Below are 13,445 nucleotides of genomic sequence, written 5' to 3'. Positions count from 1 at the left end.
CACCAACATTGCACAAGTATACATATGTAACAAACCTGCACGTTATGCACATGTACCCTAGAACTTAAAGTATAATAAAAAAAAAAAAAGAATACTCTGGAGAATAAATATTATTTGTAATATATCAACAGTTATTGTGAGTATAGATCTCTGGCACAAAATTGCGCAGGATTTTCATAGTAACCGAGGTGACTGATTTACCTAAAAGTTGGTAATTATAAACCCTTCCTATATTCTAACACCTATAGTCTCATGTTTCAGATACTGGACATCTGAAACATGAAAGATTCCACTTTCATGGTCTTTACCTGCCTTTAGGGTATTAAAACATTGAGGAAAAGGATATCTGGTGCTGTCTGCATCTGTATGGCACTACCCAACTTGAATAGATGGAAAAGGATGTCATTATGATTCAGTTCATTTTGTCTTTGACGCTGATCATAGACAATATGGAATTTATCTTAATATGCTTTTGTAGCACCTGTGGCAGTTCTTACCTGGGTTTAAATCAAAATCAGCAGACACACTTAAAAATAGATTCCTTGATCTCACCTTAGACCGTCAGTACAATTTCTTCATCAGGACTTTGGATCTTCTTTCTTTTCTTCCCCCCTCTGATGAGTTAGCTTTCAGAACCACTACCTTATGATGCCTAGATCAGGGATTTGCACTCATGTGGCATTCGCTATGAATGAACTGCTTATAGGGCATATTTGAAAGGGAAGACAAAATGAAAGTTTAACTCTATTGCCTGTGACTCTACCAATTCAACTCTGTTTTTTTATTTCTTGAAATTTACTTGCCTTCAAGGTTTTTGTCTTAAACTACAGATACATTTGAGATTAGTTAATAGTAGTAGGAGCAGTACAAAACTATTAGAAGTTCTGTTTATTTCCTGTATTGGTGTCTTCTCCTGCTGCCCAAATTGGCCTATTGACCTGCCCTCTGAAAACATAGTCATGTTCCAGTTTTCTGATTAATCAAAATGCAAAGTAGGAGCATTTAAGCATAACTCAAGGTCAGCCTTAGCCATCTCCAAGTCTAGAGTTGCCTGGTGCCTACCAATGAACTACTCTTGCTAATTAACAGAATGGGGTCTGATGATTGAGTTGTTCCTGAAGTTAGACCCTCTCCATAGCCACTTATCTGTCCATATCATAAAACTGGGGAGATTTTAAAAACTTTAGCCTTTGAGCTCCACGTTCTTCAGATTCCAGTTTAATATGCTGGGGAAAGGACTTAGGAATTTATCTGTGGTCTTTAAATTAGCTTTATTAAATTCACCAATTTTATATGTTTATTTGATGCATTTTGATAACTCTATACAGTGACATAAGCACCAAAGCAATCATGCTTTGCCTTAAGCACCGAGGCAATCATGTTGTGGAACACTTGCACATTGTTTCTAAATGCCCCTTAATGCCCCTTAGTGCCCCTTTGCAGTCTCTCCTCTGCAACCCCTGGAAATAGGCAACCATGGCATTACACTTTGACTTTTTCTAGAATTTCATATAGAAGGAATCATACAGAATGTAATCTCTTGTGTCTGATTTCTTTCAATTGGCAAAGTGCTTTTGAGATTCCCTTATGTTGTTGGGCATATTACTAATTTCCTCTTTATTACTTGAGTAGTATTCCATGACGTAGATATATCTGAACTTGCTTATCCACTTACCTATTGATAGACATTTGGACTGTTTCTAGTTTGTAACTATTTTGAATAATACTGCTGTGAACATTCTTGTACAGGTCTTTGTGTGGACATGTATTTTCAATTCTCTTTAGGAACTATCTAGAGGTGAGATTATGGGTCATAAGTGTATGTTTGCCCTTGTCAATTACTGTATAAGAAATTGACTATTTTCCAAAGTGGCTGTACAATTTTGCAGTTCCACCAACAATGTATGAGAGTTCTAATTCCTCCACATCTTCACCAAAATAGTATTGTCAGTCTTTTCACTTTTAGCTATTCCAGTGGGTGTATCATGGCAACTCTTTGTGGTTTTAATTTGCATTTTCCTAATGACTAATAATGTTGAACATTTTAATGTACTTATCTGACATTTTAGTGTCTTTTTTGGTGAAATATCTTACACATCTATGTCCATTTGGATTTCAGGTTGTTTATCTTCTCATTACAGAGTCATAAAAGTTATTTATAACTTCTGGACACAAGTGATTTATCATATATATGTATAATAAATATTTTCTCTCAATATGTATCTGAAATTTCAATTCTGCTAAATGTCTGTGGAAGATGAAACATTTTGAATTTTAACAGTGCAGTTAATAATTTCTTCTTTTATGGTTTATACTCTTTGTGTTCTATCAAAAATATTTTACCTCCTCCATGGTCACAAACATTTTTCTAAAAGTTTTATAGTTTTTGCCCCATATTAGATATATGACTCATTTGGACCTAATTTTTGTATATGTTTTGACATAAGGGTGAATGTTCTTTTTATATAAGAATATCCCAGTCATTTGAGAACATTTTACTGAAAGAAAATATTATTTCTTCACTAAATTAACTTGTTATTTTGTTAAATATAATATAACATGTGTGCGTTTATTCTTATTTTAGATTAATTGAATTTTTAGCATTCCATTTAATCTCTATTTTTGGCTTACTAGCTATGACAATTATTTTATGAATCTAGGGTTTAAAATATACTTCTTTACATTGTTATTGCTCACTTCCCAAGAATATTATACTGCATCACATATGATGTAAGAAGTTTATGGTAGTAAATTTCTATTTCTCCCTCACTTTTGGTTCTATTGTTATCATATATTTTATTTCTATATCTATTCTTAAACTCAAAATACGTCGTTATTTTTGCTTAGTGGATTATCTTTCAAGAAATAAAATGAGAAAAATTAACTTCTATATTTACCAATATAAAAACTATTTATGGCCTTCTTCATTCCTTTGTATTAATCCATATTTTCATCTGTATTTTTTCTTCTGCCTAAAGAATTTCATTTAACAACACTTGTGGGGCTTATCTACTGAGACACATTTTCTTCTACTTTTTGTTTTGCCTTCAAATGTTTTAATTTTGTCTTACTGAATAAAAAATCCCTAGTATAGAATTCTAGGTTGATAGTTGATTTTTACTCTCAATACTTTGGAGATATTACTTAATTATACTTTGACTTGCATGGTTTCTGATGAGAAATCTGCTGTACTTCTTTTTACCTTTGTTTCTCTAATATGTATTATCATTGAATGCTCTTAAGCATGTTTCCTTATCACTAGTATCGAGTCATTTTATTATGATAAGCCTTGATGTAGTTTTATAATATTTATGGGACTTGGGACTTCTTGAATGTTTTGGTTAAGTGTGATCAAATTTGGAAAAATGTCAAATATTATTTTTGCCTTTGCTGTTATATTCTTTGTAGCTGAAATTCCATTTATATGTGTTTGATCTCTTGATATTTTTACATAGAAAATTTATCTGTTTACTTATTTTCCACTTTTTTCTCTTTTTCATTTTCAACAGTTTCTATTGCTGTAACTTTGAGTACACTGATCTTTTGTTTTGCAACATCTAATCTGCTGTTAATCCCATCATGTAATTTTAAAATTTCAGGTATCGTATTTTTCATCTAGAAGTTATACCTGAATATTTTGTTTACTTTCTGTTTCTTTTCTTAACATGAGCATTCTTCTGGGATATACAAAAACATATTTAGAGTAGTTGTTTTAATGTCCTTCACTGTCTTGCCAGGCAGGCTTTCCACTACAGTTTATGGGGTATGTGCTGTTCTCTGTGTTGTGTAAGTTCCGGGATTTGTTTATTCTATGTTTTCCAGTGAGTCTTTCTCCAGCCTTAGATATTTTCTTCTCAGATATGTGCACATCAGAACTTAGCTAAAGACTGGAGGGAATCCCTCCACAGATTTATTTCTCAACCCACTTTTCTCCTTTTCAGTGCTCTGTCCCAGTAAGTCTACCTGCTTCAACTTTCCCAAACTCTGATCCCTGTTTTCTTGTTCTCTGCTGAATTTCCCCCTCCCTGTTCTGCAGCCTAGAGACTACCACCAGACAGTAACATGGGCAATTTGGTTCATCTCTTTGATTTTAATTTTCTGGAATATGATAGTCCTATATTGACATTTATACAATGTCTGATAACAGTTGATTCATATATTTTATTTTGTGTTCTAGTTGTTGAAGGCAGGAGGCCACCATTTCACATTCCTACTAGCAATGTATGAAGCTTCCACATACTAACCAAGGCTTGTTATCATTGTTGTCCTTTTTATATAGCTATCTCAGTGAGCATAAAATGATATCTCATGTGGTTTTGATTTGCCTTTCTCTAATGTTTGTTTATCTGAGAATATCTTTATTTTGCCTTTAATTTTGAAAAATATTTTTGCTGGACATAATATTCCTGGCTAACAACTATTTTTCCCTCCAGCATGTTGAATATGTCATTCAACTGTTTTTTGGCCTCTTTTGTTTTTCATAAGGGATTACTTCTGTATCTTATTGTGGTTTTCTTTTTATGTGATCCGCGGTTTTTCACTTGCTATTTTCAAGATTTTTCTCTTTATTCCAATGTAATCAGTTTTACTATGCTGAGCCTTAATCTTTTTGTGTTTATCTTACTTGGAGTTCATTCTTGCATATGTAGATAAAAGTTTTTCAGCAAATTTGAAAAGTTTTCAACCATTATTGCTTTAAATATATTTTTTTTCTCCTTCATCTTTCTCCACTTTTTTCTGGTACCCTTTTTATATGTATGTTGGTACACTCATTTAAAGGTATCTCACATTTCTCTGAGGCTCTGCTCACTTTTGTTTTTATTGTTGTTCTATTTTCTCTCTGTTCTTTGGGTTTGGTAGTCGTCATTGATTCACTTAGTATTTCTTCTGCCAGTTCAAACCTACAGTTGGGCCCTTCTAGTAAACTGTTCATTTTGTTTATCTTTTCAACTCCAGAATTAATTTTGGTTCTTGTTTTTTTAATAACTTATGATCGTCTCTATTTAATTAGACATTGTCATTATATCCTTTTTTACTTCTTTAAGCATAGTTTCCTTAGTTCTTTGAATATATTTATAATAGATACTTTTAAAACTTTGTTATAGCTGACATCTGGTCCATCTCACGGGCAGTTTTTGTTGCCTGCTTTTTTTTTTTTGCATGTATGTGAGTCACCCTTTTTAAAAAATATCTCATTTTTTTGTTATAAACTGGAAATTTTTGGTAATATGTTGTAACAATTCCAGATACTAATTCTATTCCTCTTTTCTGGGGCTTGCTTTTGTTATTTTTTATATTTTTTATCTTGGGTAGACTATTTTATTGAAGTCTTTTTTTGCAGTGTGAAATCACTTGAAATAATCTTTTTTGAATTTGTACTATGTACTAGGGGCATTTTATATATGAGAAGACTATGGCTCAAAGAGGTTTGATGACTTTTCTGGAGCCACTTACCTAGTCACTACAGCATAGATATTCAAATAAAAATTTGTCTAACTCAAGAGTACTCTCCTGTGTAAATTGGATACAATAATGAAGGTTGCAGAGGATGTATGTATTCATTTTCTATTTTCTACTATAACATATTACCACAAGGTTAATGACTTAAAAATACAAAATTTTAATATTGAGTTCTGGGCCCTCACATGCCAAAAGCCACCTGGCATGGCAACTGCACACCACTCTGCATCCTACAGCATGGATCCTCTGCATGTGTGTCTGGGAGATGAGCTGGCTGAAATGGCCATGTCCAGTCAAGGACACTTTGAGGGAAGTTTTGAGCCACTGGATCTTGCAGAATTTGCTCAAAATCAGCCATGGGGGTAAGCTGTTTGGACAGGAATCTGAATCTATGGCTAAAAAGTATCCCGTGGCAACCCAGTTGTTAATTGGAAGCTTCACTGGATGGTGTATGAGTTTCATATTCCAAAAGGTTGAAAATTGGCTGCAACAGCTGTGGGGGGTGAACTTTTTCTCCTTTGGCTTGCAAGTCATACTGAGTGCATCAAAGATGACTGGCAACAACTGGAGGAGGACATGAAGAAAGCCAAAGAGATGAAGATCCATAAGAACAATCAGATACCTACTGAGGTCAAGAGCAAAGCTGAGGAGGTGGTATCATTTGTGAAGAAAAGTGTTCTAATGACTGGGGGAATTTTCAGAGGTCTTCTGCTTGGCATGGCATTATAAGGAGGATGGCCTCATTTCTATTGTTCTTGTTTTTTTTTTTTCCAGCCACCAGCCTCTATACTCCATCATAAGGCATAGAGTCCTGCCTCTTCTTTTCCCATGCCTTCCTCCGTGCTGTGGCAAATCCAAATGGCTTTTAGAAGCCTCTGTTGGTATAAGTTAATATGCTCCTACCATGAGCTTGATGGTGGCAGAAGAGACAGTAGATATTACTTCTCCTTCCAGTCACTATTAAAGATATTCTTTACTCAGAAAAAAAAAAAAGCTCTGGATGTCAGAAGTTTGAAATGAGTGTTACTGGGCTAAAATTAAGATATTGGCATGCCTTTTCTACATTCCTTGGATCACAGCCTTCTTCCTCTATTTTCAAGCCAGTAGCATTGGGCTGAGTTTTCCTCACACTACCATCTCCCTTGTTCTCTCTTCTATTTCCCTCTGCTACTGTTAATGATCATTGTATATACATTGGGCACACCTGGATAACTCAGAACATTCTCCATAATTTCAGACCAGGTGAATAGAAGCCTCTATTTTATCTACCATCTTTATTTCTCTTTTCCTAATGTATTCACTGGTTCCAGAGATTTGAGCATGGACATCTTTGGCTGGCTATTATTTTGAGTGGAAGGTCAAAGAGAGGACAGGTATTAGAGTCTGTGGAAAAGCAGTATCTAGGAAATATTTGGTAGAGGAGTGAGGGAGCCTTAAGAGATTGGTACATTGAGGGAAAAATTTGATAGAGAGTAAGAATCTTAAAGCTATATGAGGTGGGGGATAGCCAAGAAAGGTCTTAGCACAGTGATATTCAATGTGGGGTTGGGATGAGGGTATATTTTCACAAGACAACATATGAGTCTTAGAGGTAGGTTAGTGGTTTGAAATTAAAACAGTATTTTTTATAGTCCTAGAATTTGTTTTTTCATATTTAATGTTACTTGAATTTAAAAAATTGAAAAATGTGTAACACTTTATACTTTTCACAGAAAGAGGTAAGTTTTGGAAGAGTAACTGGAAACACTAACTGATAAGTTGATCAGGGAGATAGGATCATAAATAAATACATAGGCTGGATTTTGGAAAAAGAGGCGACATTTTTTCCTCTGACCCAGGACAGTGAGCGAATTAATGGTTGGGTAAAAGTTTGGATGGATTTTGGTAATAAATGGATTCAGAAACAGGTGTGCTGCATTTGCAAGTTCTTTGACTAGAAAACTAGATTTTTGGCCTGACGCGGTGATTCATGCTTGTAATCCCAGCACTTTGGGAGGCCAAGGTGGGCAGATCACCTGAAGTCAGGAGTTTAAGACCAGCCTGACCAACATGGAGAAACCCCGTCTCTACTAAAAATACAAAAATTAGTTGGGCATGGTGGTGCATGCCTGTAATCCCAGCTACTCAGGGGGCTGAGGCAGGAGAATCGCTTGAACCCGGGAGGCAGAGGTTGCAGTGAGCTGAGATTGCACCATTCCACTTAGCCTGGGCAACAAGAGTGAAACTCTGTCTCAAATAAATAAATAAATAAATATAAAAATAAAAAGAGAAAACTCTTGATTCTTGCAATCCTATCATATCCCTTTTTGTGAATAAAGTAATTTTGAAGAATAGTAAAATAATTAAGAGCCACTGCCTGAATCATTCTAGACAATAAAAAAAATTTTGTCAAATGGTTGAAAATTGCACAGAATAATTTTTTTTTCCTGAGGTCCTTTTTTTTTTTTTGAGACAGAGTCTCGCCCTGTTGCCCAGGCTGGAGTGCAATGGCGCAATCTTGGCTCACTGCAACTTCGGCCTCCTTGGTTCAAGTGATTCTCCTGCCTCAGCCTCCCAAGTAGCTGGGATTACAGGCACCCGCCATCACACCTGGCTAATTTTTTGTATCTTTAGTAGAGATGGGGTTTCACTATATTGGCCAGACTTGTCTCAAACTCCTGACCTTGTGATCTGCCCGCCTCTGCCTCCCAAAAAGTGGGATTACAGGTGTGAGCCACCACGCCTGGCCCTTCCCTGAGGTTCTTACTCAGAGTTGTAGTTTCAGTTATGTCTATGTCAGGTGTGTTCACGTATTTGGGAGAATATGGATCCTTACTTATCTGACATCTTATCTCTTAGAGATAAGATGTTTCTATGCATTTTTAAGACAACATTGAAAGTTGAAAAAAACATGTCCTTAAAATTCAGTTTGAGAAATTTTTATACTTTTTTTTCCTAGTGTTAAATTTTCCCTGCACAGGTATATTCCCCAGAAATTGCCATAGGCATTTTTTTTTTCCCCAAAAGGTAGACACAGCTTCAGGGATGTGTGGAAACACTACACAATAACTACTGGATATGACTTTATGGGCTTCTGGATTTAGCATTCCTAATAGAGAAATATGAATATTATTTTTTCTCTTTGTTCATCAAATATAGCATATTATATAGTTATTAAATTTTACTCTAGTCCATGCCTGTGGGGATTGCAAACCTAGATAAATGCAAAGGAGCTGGAATTGCAAAAATTATGTCAGTAAAGAGGTATACTGTGTGTAGTTTGCTGACATATTTTGCCAAAGTAGAATATCGAAAATTATTATACCAATGTACTGATTTTGGTCACTGCATACTATGGGAAAATGTTATGTTGTTATATAATCACTTAATTAAACTTATAATTTCCAAAAGATAAACAAGAGCTTATTAACTGTGTTTTGGGTTGTTAGATTAGGAATGTTTACACTTGAATCCCCAAGGCTTTGTGCCTTGAATTTTCTTTAAAGAAAGGAAAGTCTTGGCTGAGGCTGACTTTCTGTAGAGAAAGACTTGTGAAATGCAAATGATTTTCATCCATCCAAAATCTCATTATCTCAAGGTTCAATTTGGGGAAAACCTGCTTCCAAACTCATTCACTTTGCCGTTGCCATGGCTCAGATTCTTGCTGGCTATTTGTTGGAGCTATCAGTTTCTTGCCATGTGGGCCTCTGTGTGGGGCCAGCTCAGGTGAGATCTGGCTTCCCTGAAGTCGGGGGCAGATAGAGAGATCAAGAGAGAGAGGGGAGGAAGTCATAGTCTTTTGGTAACTAATTGTGGAAGTGATATACTGTTACTTTTGCCATATTCTATTCATTAGAAGTAAGTCACTAGGTCCAGCAATTCAAGGGGAGGGTAATGTACCAGGGAATGAACACAAGGAGGCAGGATCGTCTTAGAGGCTGCCTATTATGGTGGTAAAAACAGACCCATAGTATTTGCATTTGGAAATCACTTTTTCTGATTAAATATGTCTGGCTGTTAGTCATTTTATAGTCTTGCTTTTAAAGCTATTATGCTAATGAGGTTAAAGCAGAAATCAGAATGAAAATTTTTCAATGACACCATTGGAGGACATACGTCACCTGTGCTAGCGTTATCACTTGAGTTTTCTGAGACTTGTAATAGATACTTGTTACAACCTCTACTTTCCTTAAATGTCATCTATTTTAAAAGCTTTAGGTAAAGCCTCTCACCAGTTGTCTGGACATGTCTATACAGATGGTGTTTCCTTGCTGAGTTTATTGTATTTTCCATTTGACTTTGAGGAGCAGTATATGAAAACCAGGAGCATTTTACTTTATAGAAGTTGGTTTGATTTTCTAGGTTTTCCTTCAAAATGGTAAATAGTAAAAATAAAACAATACAATACACATAAATACAAATGCAGAATCCATCTCATAAATCCAAAATATCCTCTTCAGGGTCATTGGAAGTTTTTCTTTTTAAAGCCACAAACTGGAGTTTTCAAGTCTTCATGCACAATTCATATGGTAAGGAAAAAAAAGATGTATATGCTATACCTTAGTAGCTAGATGAGAAAGGCCCACCATCTTCCCTATCGATGATAGGGTAGGGGTTACCTTAGGTTATAAAAATATATTGGTTGTATTTCACAGAGCTTACAATAATACTTGGGTTGTCTGAACCTATATGTTAAAATAGACATTGTGGTTTTGGGGAAACCTCTAACCCTGTTTCCCCACTTTAACGGAGAGACAAAAATTCACTAAATATAGTAACTATCTCCTAAGTCATTCTGAAGACTAAATAATCAAATATAATTATAATAAGGGCACGGTTTTGTTTAGCTAGCTTTTGAAACTCTAGCACCCTTTCAACAGTGCTTTAGGCTTCATGGGTATTCAATTCATTTTTTTTTTTTTTTTTTTGAGATGGAGTCTCGCTTTGTTCCCTAGGCTGGAGTGCAGTGGTGCGATCTCCTCTAACTGCAAGCTCCACCTCCCGGGTTCACGCCATTCTCCTGCCTCAGCCTCCTGTGTAGCTGAGACTACAGGCGCCCACCACCGGGCCCGGTTAATTGTTTTATTTTTAGTAGAGACGGGGTTTCACCATGGTCTCGATCTCCTGACTTTGTGATCCGCCCGCCTTAATTCTCAGTGAACGTTGACAATTGTGAATATTCAACAATAAAATAGATTTCTCTAGGTGTCAGCAAGGATCCTTTAACTGGCAATAGTCAAGCAGAAGTTTTGAAACACCTATTAGGAACTGGAAGGGATTAATAAATTAGGAAATTTATTGGTGTGCTTGACTTTAAGTCATGATGTGTTGTAACTGCTGTTTTAGAATTGTTGGCTTAATAATCTTACCTCTTTTTGAGGATTAAAGTGAATAGCTATAATTTGAATGTCTCCCTGTGAGCTTCTCTGGTCAATTGAGGTAAGGAAATCAGTAATAAAGACTCAGAGATCTTAACATACTAAAATTTTGGTTTAGTTCACTTGGCTCTATCTCCTGTAGAATCAACAGCTCAAAAATATTGGAAAGTAAAAAGGAAGTCTGTAAGTTTTCCTTCAAGATAAATTAAATATTGTATATTTTCTAAGCAACAATGAAGTTGTACTATTCTATACCAAAATAATTAGTTGATTCAATAAGTTCTTAGAAGAGGATTAGATCTTTTAACTAGGTTAGTTCTCTAAATAACCAATAAATTACATCAGATAATTACTCATAGAATAATTTTTAACTAGCATCCATAATAGAAATACCTGCATTCTAACTCCAGATTCCCCATTCATTACTAAGAGAACTTGAGTAAGTTACTTAATCTTTCTATAAAGTGATACCAATATTAACATCGACCATATTAGGGCTATTGTGACCTTTATGAAGAAAATGGAATTTAAATGTTTAACAGAATTCCCCTCCATGCCATTAGACCAATATATATTAGCTACACATTTTAGCCTTATATTACTAAATAGACTCAGAGACTCAGCCTGAGCTTTCTTTTCTTCTTTAAGTGTTAAGTATTTGGCTTCAAGTTTGTATCTCATTTTCCTAACAGAAGACCAGGAAAAGAAGCAGCAAAGTTAAGTAAGGGAGCCCTCTATGTCTGACCTTTAGTCCATTGTTTCAATATATGATTTCCTAATCTCAACCCAGCGGAATAACAAGAACTGACATGTATTCCCACAGTGACTTCCTCTGACAACTCATAGCAGTCTAGAATAGAATAGAATAGGCTGAGTTAAAAATTTTAGATTATCTTCATTCTCTTTCTGCTAGATGTGTTCTGAAAATAGTTTGTACAAGTTAAGTTTCACTTCTTTCCTCTAGGTGCGTTTGTTTTAATTTGGCTCTCTTTGATTTTTTATATGGCTTAATGTATGTATTTTTATGCTCTTAATGTTCTTAAATTCCTGGCACTCAGTTTCAGAGCTTTTATATCACACTAAAATCTGATATTCACATATTTGCAACTTTTTGAACCTGGATAACTTATAAGTACTGTTTCAAAAAAAAAAATGAATTGTATTCCTTTCTCAGTTATCATTATTTAAATGGCATCTCTGCCTTCACTGAATTTTTTTCTTTTGCTGTTGCTCTCATTAAATACATTTTTTGCAATTTGAGTTTGATCATTTCTTGTCTCTGCCTTGAAAAATGCATTTTAAAATTGTAGCCAAGAAAAATGACTGTGAAAGATCGCAATCTCATAGTCATATAAGCACTTGCTCATCATAGGTCTGTAGAGATTATTTTTTATAACAGGCCTACAGAACTCTTTATTCTGTGTATTAATTTGATAAATTTTACTTTTTAGATGAATTTTACTATTCTTACATCTACAGAAAAGCCACTAAGATAGTCAAGAAAGTTCCCCTATATTCAGCACTCAATTTCCCTTAGTAAGCTTCAGTAACATATTTTGTTAGTACTCTACTGACAAAATTTGTTACAATTAATGAGTCATTGTTGATACTGCATTATAACAAATGTATATGTTTTACATCGTAGTTTTTACTTAATGTCCATTTTCCGTTTCAGAATACCACATTCTCTTTAGTTGTCATGTCTTCTTAGACTCCTTTCAGGTATGACAGTTTCTCAGACTTTCCTTGCTTTGATGACCTCAACAGTTCTGAGGAGTACTGGTCTGGTAGTTTGTAGAATGTCTCTCATCTAGGACTTGTGTAATGTTTTTCTCATTAGTAGACTGATGTTATGGATTTGGGGAATTAAGACCACAGAAGTGAAGTGCCATTTTCAGCATATTATATAGGTTGAGTAACCCTTAGCTGAAATGCTTTGGGATTTTGGATGTCTTTTTGATTTGGGAATATTTTTTCTAAACACAATGAAATATCTTGGTGTTGGGACCCAAGTCTAAACATGGAAATTAATTTGTGTTTCATATACACCTTATATACATAGCCTGAAGATAATTTCATACAATGTTTTAAATAATTTTGTGCATGAAACAAAGTTTGTGCACATTGAACTATCAGAAAGCAAAGGTGTCACTATCTCATGTCTTCTGTGCTCAACAAGTTTTAGGTTTTGGAATATTTTGGATTTTGGATTAAGGATGCTCAACTCCTATCAACATGACTTATCCCTGCTGTTGTTGACGTTGAGCATCTAATTTTTGTGTATTTAAAAAAAATTCTCATTTAGAAGCCATTATTATTTGGATACCAAATGTCTATGCTTATATATTCATGTTTGGTACTATCTACCCTAGACCAACTTGTGTACTGTTCATTATGTATATCACCCACTGGCTGGTACTTTTAAGGTGAAGCTGGGTTAGGAACATCCCTGTGATTTAATGCAAAGATGTTAATCTACCCACAACAAGACCTCTAATCTGGGTTGGTGGTATAAGAATGGGAATTGATTTTAATGCCTTGGAAGAGAATCCTGTGAGATATAGACAGTGGTCAGAACCCAGACATACGGATTTTTTGTCTTGGAAGTAATCCATTTTCAGATAGGAA

The 13,445-nt window shown here is 35.0% G+C and overlaps 1 protein-coding gene and 1 pseudogene across 2 annotated transcripts in view; both read left to right on the top strand.

Annotated features, from left to right (window-relative positions):
• Nucleotides 1-13,445, top strand: part of GRM1 (glutamate receptor, metabotropic 1) — a 485,478-nt gene that overhangs the window by 182,010 nt on the left and 290,023 nt on the right. The gene's annotated exons all lie outside the window — the stretch shown is intronic.
• Nucleotides 5,404-6,189, top strand: LOC105524256 (annotated as a pseudogene).

The sequence above is a fragment of the Colobus angolensis genome, unplaced genomic scaffold, assembly GCF_000951035.1.
Source record: "Colobus angolensis palliatus isolate OR3802 unplaced genomic scaffold, Cang.pa_1.0 Scaffold493, whole genome shotgun sequence".
NCBI lineage: Eukaryota > Metazoa > Chordata > Mammalia > Primates > Cercopithecidae > Colobus > Colobus angolensis.
The sequence above is the reverse complement of the archived record's forward strand: the minus strand, read 5'-3'. Positions and strand labels throughout refer to the sequence as shown.